At 41.3% G+C, this 7,077-nt stretch overlaps 1 pseudogene across 1 annotated transcript; it reads right to left on the minus strand.

Moving 5' to 3' along the window:
* Window positions 1-715: 715 nt before the first annotated feature.
* LOC309859783 (14-3-3 protein beta/alpha pseudogene) lies at window positions 716-3,197 on the minus strand (annotated as a pseudogene). Its single transcript has one exon. The product of its transcript is annotated as a 14-3-3 protein beta/alpha pseudogene (transcript).
* Between the last annotated feature and the right edge of the window lie 3,880 nt (window positions 3,198-7,077).

The raw sequence follows: 7,077 nt of genomic DNA on the forward strand, positions 1-7,077 counted from the left end.
AAAAAAGTCTGTTCCTCTAATTTAAGGGGAAAATTGGGAACCAGGTTGCTACCAGCTTAAGACAAAGACTATTACCAGGTCAGGCAAGGGATAGGGTTAGATGACTATTGCTTGGTTTCTACAAACTTTTACTGTTTTCAAAGCTCTTATGAATTGATTCATACAACTTCTGACGTGAGCGTGTGTGTGTGTGTGTGTGTGTGTGTGTGTGTGAGTCTTGGTGTGTATTATAGGTAGAAATCAGTCCTTGGGACTTTCTACTTTGCCATTTTGCTGATAACATTGCTATATTTTTTAAAACCTAAGAAATGTTTACAGATAAACAATCTCCTTGAATATTTTTTTCTGTTCCATTTTTTTTTAACTGATAAAATTTTTTATTTCACTTTTGAATTTTTACACTTTTCCTGACTATTCCGTGTTAAGGTGGAAACTAGAACTGTTTAAAAGACATACACAAATCTAGTACATCAATAACCGGGGACTTTTCTTTTCTTTTCTTTTTTTTTTTTTTTTTTTTTGCTATACTATTTTCACAACCACAGGAGTGCTTGCTAGGCAATATAACCGTCACAGAAGCAAACGTGAGGCAGAATACTGGTAAGGAAAAATGAAGCAAGAAAGAGCTACCAGATATACAGACAGGCTCGTTCCACATTCACTACTGCATTTTCAAGTGCCAAGTATTAACTGCACATTTTTGTTCAGCTAGAAAGGGGGGAGGGTTTATTTTTTGTTTTGTTTTTTTCTTTTTTCTTTTTTTTTTCCCTTTTTTGGGGTTTTAAATCAGTGCATGAATGTTTCTTTTCTCATTTCAGCAGATGGACAAACAGGCGGACACTACGGCTACATGGAATGTTCAAGGGAGAGGGGGTACTGTGAGACTGGTAGGCCTGGCTATTCTGGACTCTCCCCACTGTGGTGTTCATGCAACTTCCCTGCATTATAGGGTCTTGTTCAAACAGGTCTGTGAACTTGGCTGAAGGAGCACACTTGGGAGAGCTGGTGACAGGTACTAACAAGCATTATCAGGGCTGGCTGCAACACAGGGAGAAATCATGGGTATTTAAAAACACTTTTTTGACTCAGATCTCAGTCTGACTGAAGAGCAACGAGCGTGCTGAGAAATCAGAGGAAGCCAGAACTATGTGCTGGCTCTTCTCAACTTCCCTGAAGTGAGGCCTGCGGACCAAAGTGCTTGCCATCTTCGCTCATCCCCCTCCAGGCCCCCGCCCTGCCCCTAAAGGTGTTCAACAACAAACAGAAGACAGCAACAGAACTGAAAAGGAAAAAAAATGTAAAGAAGCAGGACAGACACTTCAAGAGGGAAAATAAAAACCAAGGTCAACAGTCAAAAAGGACAGTGGGAAAAATGTCTCGATTTCAAAATATAAAAGCCCCAAGCTATGAAGCACCCAAAGACTTGAATACTTCTTAAGTGAAAGGCAATTTCTACAGAACATGACTCTGAAAGGTATTACCCAGGAAACAGATAAGGCCATTCATAAGATACATGGCTTTTCTCTTCTTTAGGTCTTGGTTACAAGGAAAACAGATTCCACTAATGGAGCCCAAGTTGCAAATCAGTACGATGGCTGTGGGGAAGGGGTGTTAGTCATGGGGTCTAGGAGCACTGGGCCTTTTCACGGTGTCAAAACCCAATTATCTGCCACAAAGAGTTTCCATTTTAGGCTTCGAGTTTACGGAGAGGAAGACACTGTGGACATCTGCAGTCATGAACTTTTGAGTGGCAACAGCTCAAACTGGCCAAGTGTCTGTACTTCCCCCCCAAAACAGGCAGAACTACTGTGAGTTGCTGTCACAGGAAGGGGTCTCAGTCTGCGTCCCAGCGTCACAATATAATCTCTATAACTTTCTGTACAACTTTACAATGGAACTGTTATTTCCATGACTAATTTGATTATCAGTTTAAACTTTCCAAAAAGTTACACATAATTTAGGTCTAGTTTTTCTACCAGTAAGAGTTCTGCTAAGTTACAAAACCCCATAATCACAGTGTTCAGTTTAAAAAAAAAATCAGCACACAGTAATCCTGTCAATGTTAATCAAAATCAAAACTTCAGAATGCCGTGGCATTTATGTGACCAATCTGAGTATTAGATACACACACCAGCTGTTTATCCCATGGACCATTTTGCTAGGCTGAGGCTGTGAAAAATTGAAAGTCGCCGCAGGACTTTTTTTTTTTTTTTTTAATCGCACAAAGGGATATATGTGGAGGGTACAGAGTGACACTGAGCAGATCACGAAGCACAACAGACATTAGTTCTCTCCCTCCCCAGCATCTCCTTCATCTCCCTGGTTTTCCGACGTCCACAGAGTGAGATTGTCCCTAAGCAGCTGCATGATCAGGGTGCTATCTTTGTAAGACTCCTCATTCAGCGTATCCAACTCAGCAATTGCTTCATCGAATGCCGTTTTTGCCAGGCTGCAAGCCTTTTCAGGAGAGTTTAGAATCTCATAGTAGAAGACTGAGAAATTCAGTGCCAGGCCAAGTCGAATTGGGTGTGTAGGCTGCATTTCTTTCTTACTAATTTCAAACGCTTCCTGGTAAGCCTGCTGGGAGTTCGACACAGTGGTTTGTTTATTATCCCCAGATGCCACCTCAGGAAGATATCTAAAATAATCGCCTTTCATTTTCAAGTAGAACACCTTGCTTTCCGGTTGTGTAGCACTGGGAATAAGATATTTGTCCAACAGCTCCAGAACGTCATTGCAGATGTCCTGCAGCTCGGCCTCCATCTTCTCCCGGTACTCTTTGCCCATCTGCTGCTGCTTCTCATTCCTCTCTGTTTTCTGCTCAATGCTGGAGATGACGCGCCAGGAGGAGCGGCGGGCGCCCACCACGTTCTTGTAGGCGACAGAGAGCAGATTTCTCTCCTCGTTGGAGAGTTCGTGCCCCTCTTCCGTGACGGCCTTCATGGCTGCGGCCATGTCGTCATACCGCTCGGCCTGCTCGGCAAGTTTGGCCTTCTGTACCAGCTCACTTTTATCCATGGTCGTTCCCGGGGGAGGGCAACAGGAGGAAAAGATGCTTGTGAGCGAAGCTCCGAGCGCGGTGACCGCTTCCTTCCCAAGCCCACTCCTCAGGCGGCAGCGGCGGCGGCTGCACTGGCGGCGACGGCAGCAGCTACCCCGGCTCCGGAATCAGCGGCGGCGGTGGCGGCAACTCCACTTCCCTCTGTTCCATTTTTATTCCCTTCTATTTGGACTCTAACTGCACATATACCGGGAACTTTGGGTAAGTCCCACGTGTCTCTCCTGTTCTTTTCTATTCTTGGTTTTCTCTGTGTTATACTGTGGACATTTTCTATTGACCAGTTCAATAATCTTAGTCTATCCAATCCTTTCTTAAAACCATCCATCTTGTTCTTAATTTCACATACATATTTTTCAGTTATAAGCTATGGCTTTTGCTTATATATAATGTCTAAATCTCTGGTAAAAATTCTCATTCATTTTGTGTCCATCTTTCTCTTTTTTTCTTCAGCATATTAATCACAATTATTACAATGTCTGCTAAGGTTATTTTCTGGATTATCTGTCAGGCTTGCTTTTTAGAGTTTTATTATCTTGTTTATTTCTTGCTGGTTTTAGCCATACTGTATTACCTCCTTGCATGTCTTGTAATTTTTAACTGCATGCAACATATTTCAGACAAAAGAACCTTTGAGGGTCCAGATGGCATCTTCCACCACTTGTCCATCTCCCCCATTAGGCAAAAACAGTAAGTGGTTGGTAACATCCATCTAATCTCTAAATTTCAGCTTAGGTAAGTTTCAGTTTCCCTCTCCTTCATCTCTCCTTTTCAGGTGGGGCCCTCAATAGCTTCTAATTGAAATATTCATGGGTCTTCCAACAACATAGCCTTAAAGTGGATATTCTAGAATTTAAAAGTACAATATCTAAAATGAAAACACAGAAGATGAGTTTAAGAGACCCACTTTTGTCCTCTAAAGATTTTCAGCTCAGTCTTTATCAGCCAACAGCTTCGACATTTGACAAGTGGAATTCCATCTGATTTTAGATTAGATATAGACAGAGAAAGAACATCACTCCCATCCTTAAAATAAGAAAAAAGCTATAAAGCTGAAAGTTGACTAATTTCTATGAGACCATGAAAGAACCAAAGTCACAGCTACAGAGACAGGTGCCTGCAGGAAGAACAGCCCCAGAGCATTTGCTTCCCTGAGACAGAAGTGGCCAAATGTCATATAAATAAATAGAAATATCAAACAAGAAAAATTTTAACAAGTTGTTGAAGCATGGACTTTACTGGGAGTGTGAAGCCCCTGGAGACCACTGCTATAAAGGAGGAATTTCACCCTCTTACAGGTTTTTCTTCTAGGAACCCCGTCTAACAACCACAGGGAAGATGGGGAGAATGCTAAGAAAGAAAGGTAATGGCTGAGGGAGAAGCAGCCTTGGCCAGCACTCCACCCAGACCCATCCCCCCTTATTTTCCCTAAAACACAAAGGCCTTTAGCCTACAGAAGAAAGATCAATTAAATCATAGTCTGAGTCCTGGGAAAAGGAAATGGAGACCACCACTGAAAATCTACCTTCCCCCATATCTTTCAAAGTGGATAAGAGCCCCAACCTGCAGAAGGCACAGTGGCAAATCCACAGGCTGGGGGTGCAAAATGGAAACCCATTCAGTGTGAAGGAGGGAAAAAGGAAGCTCTATTTCAGGAAGAAGTGTAGGAACAATAGTGACATCCATATTCTTAAGACCAAGGTTCAATCTCTTTAAAAAGAAAAAAAAATCCTTAAAAAAATGGGATTACCTGAAGCTGAGATTTAATTAGAAAATCAGGGAATTTCACCAACCAAATTTCATCCCCAGCAGCACACTAACTAGCCAAGAGTAAAAATATCAATGGATATAGCAGAAAGCACAAGAGTATTGGTCTTTCCGGAAGTTCAAATTAAAAACACGATGAGATGCCACAATCAGCACTGCTAAAACAAAAACAATAAATGTCTGACATGAACCTTTATAATTGCCATTCAAGCTGACAAAGAATGTAAACAGCCAAGATGTCCTTGAGCAAATGAAAGGATAAACACGCTGGACACCTTGTGTACTGGGCTGCGACTCAGAAAAAAAGACACGGTGAGCTGCTGAGTCACAAAACAACATGGCTGGGGGACTTTGGGGAATGCCTGCTTCCTAAGGATTGTGAGGTTTGTGCACATTTTACTGCCTTTCAGGAGATTTGGGGAATATGCCTTTTACTGTCTGGTGTAGAAATCAGCAAACACTTTCTGGGGTCCCCTATTCTCTCCAATTTATGATTTCAGCTCATGTGACTACTAAAATTTTTGTTAGTTTTATTTTCTTTCTGCATCCCAGCCTTTGCTGACAACAGGGGAAATAACAACTACTTGTTATTCGTTCTTTCCCGAAGTCTGCCGTCCTTGAAGTTTTAGCTCATTCAGTACTGCTGTTTCTACCTGCATCTCATGCCTTCAGACACCTAACTTTTCATGGTTTATTCTACTTTTCCTAGTTGTGATTAGTGAAGGTCTGCCATGAGTAACTCTCTCATCCAGGAACATACATTTTTTTTTTAATTTCTTTTCACGTAACAGTATTCATTGTTTTTGCACCACACCCAGTGCTCCATGCAATCCGTGCCCTCTATAATACCCACCACCTGGTTCCCCTTCAAAACCCTCAGATTGCTTTTCAGAGTTCATAGTCTCTCATGATTCACCTCCCCTTCCAATTTCCCTTAACTCCCTTCTCCTCTCCATCTCCCCTTGTCTTTCATGTTATTTGTTATGCTCCACAAATAAGTGAAACCATATGATAATTGACTCTCTTTGCTTGACTTAATTTACTCAGCATAATCTCTTCCAGTCCCATCCATGTTGCTACAAAAATTGGGTATTCGTCTTTTCTGATGGAGGCATAATACTCCATACTGTATATGAACCACATCTTCCTTATCCATTCATCCGTTAAAGGGCATCTTGGTTCTTTCCATAGTTTGGCAACCGTGGCCATTACTGCTATAAACATTGGGGTACAGATGGCCTTTTTTTTCACTACATCTGTATCTTTGGGGTAAATACCCAGGAGTGCAATGGCAGGGTCATACGAAAGCTCTATTTTTAATTTCTTGAGGAATCTCCACACTGTTCTCCAAAGAGGCTGCACCAACTTGCATTCCCACCAACAGTGGAAGAGGGTTCCCCTTTCTCCACATTCCCTCCAACACATGTTGTTTCCTGTCTTGCTAATTTTGGCCATTCTAACTGGTATAAGGTGCTATCTCAATGTGGTTTTAATTTGAATCTCCCTGAGGGCTAGTGATGATGAACATTTTTTCATGTGTCTGATAGCCATTTGTATGTCTTCATTGGAGAAGTGTCTGTTCATATCTTCTGCCCATTATTTGATATGATTGTCTGTTTTGTGTGTGTTGAGTTTGAGGAGTTCTTTATAGATCCTGGACATCAACCTTTTGTCTGTACTGTAATTTGCAAATATCTTCTCCCATTCCATGGGTTGCCTTTTTGTTTTGTTGACTATTTCCTTTGCTGCACAGAAGCTTTTGATCTTGATGAAGTCCCAAAAGTTCATCTTCAATCCTAATTATTTTCAAGAAAAGCTAAATTTCAAATCAAAACACAATCTGTATTTTGATTACAATATTAAGTACGATTATTTATTGGATGCTTTCTTCAGAAACTCACTTGATACGGTACTGTTCAGAGGACCCAATTAATGGAGATTATAGTTGGTGGAAAAAGTGATTAACAGCCATTTATTAGTGAATTTTGAAAATAGCATGGAGAGTTCTCTGAACTAGTTAAAGAATCCAAAATTGGGGAGCAGCAGTGTAACTCAGTCGGTTGTGTCTGACCCTTAATCTCAGCTCAGGTCTTGACTTCAGGGTGGTGAGTTCAAACCCCCTCTTGGGCTCCACTGGGTGTGGAGTCTGCTTAAAAAGAAAAAAAAAAAGAATTAAAATTGGACTATCTGAGTCAGGAAAAAAAAAAGAGGATATTAAAAATGTAATATGAGTGGCTCACATCTCAAATTAT

The sequence above is a fragment of the Mustela nivalis genome, assembly GCF_964662115.1.
Source record: "Mustela nivalis genome assembly, chromosome: 2".
NCBI classification, from domain to species: Eukaryota; Metazoa; Chordata; class Mammalia; order Carnivora; family Mustelidae; genus Mustela; species Mustela nivalis.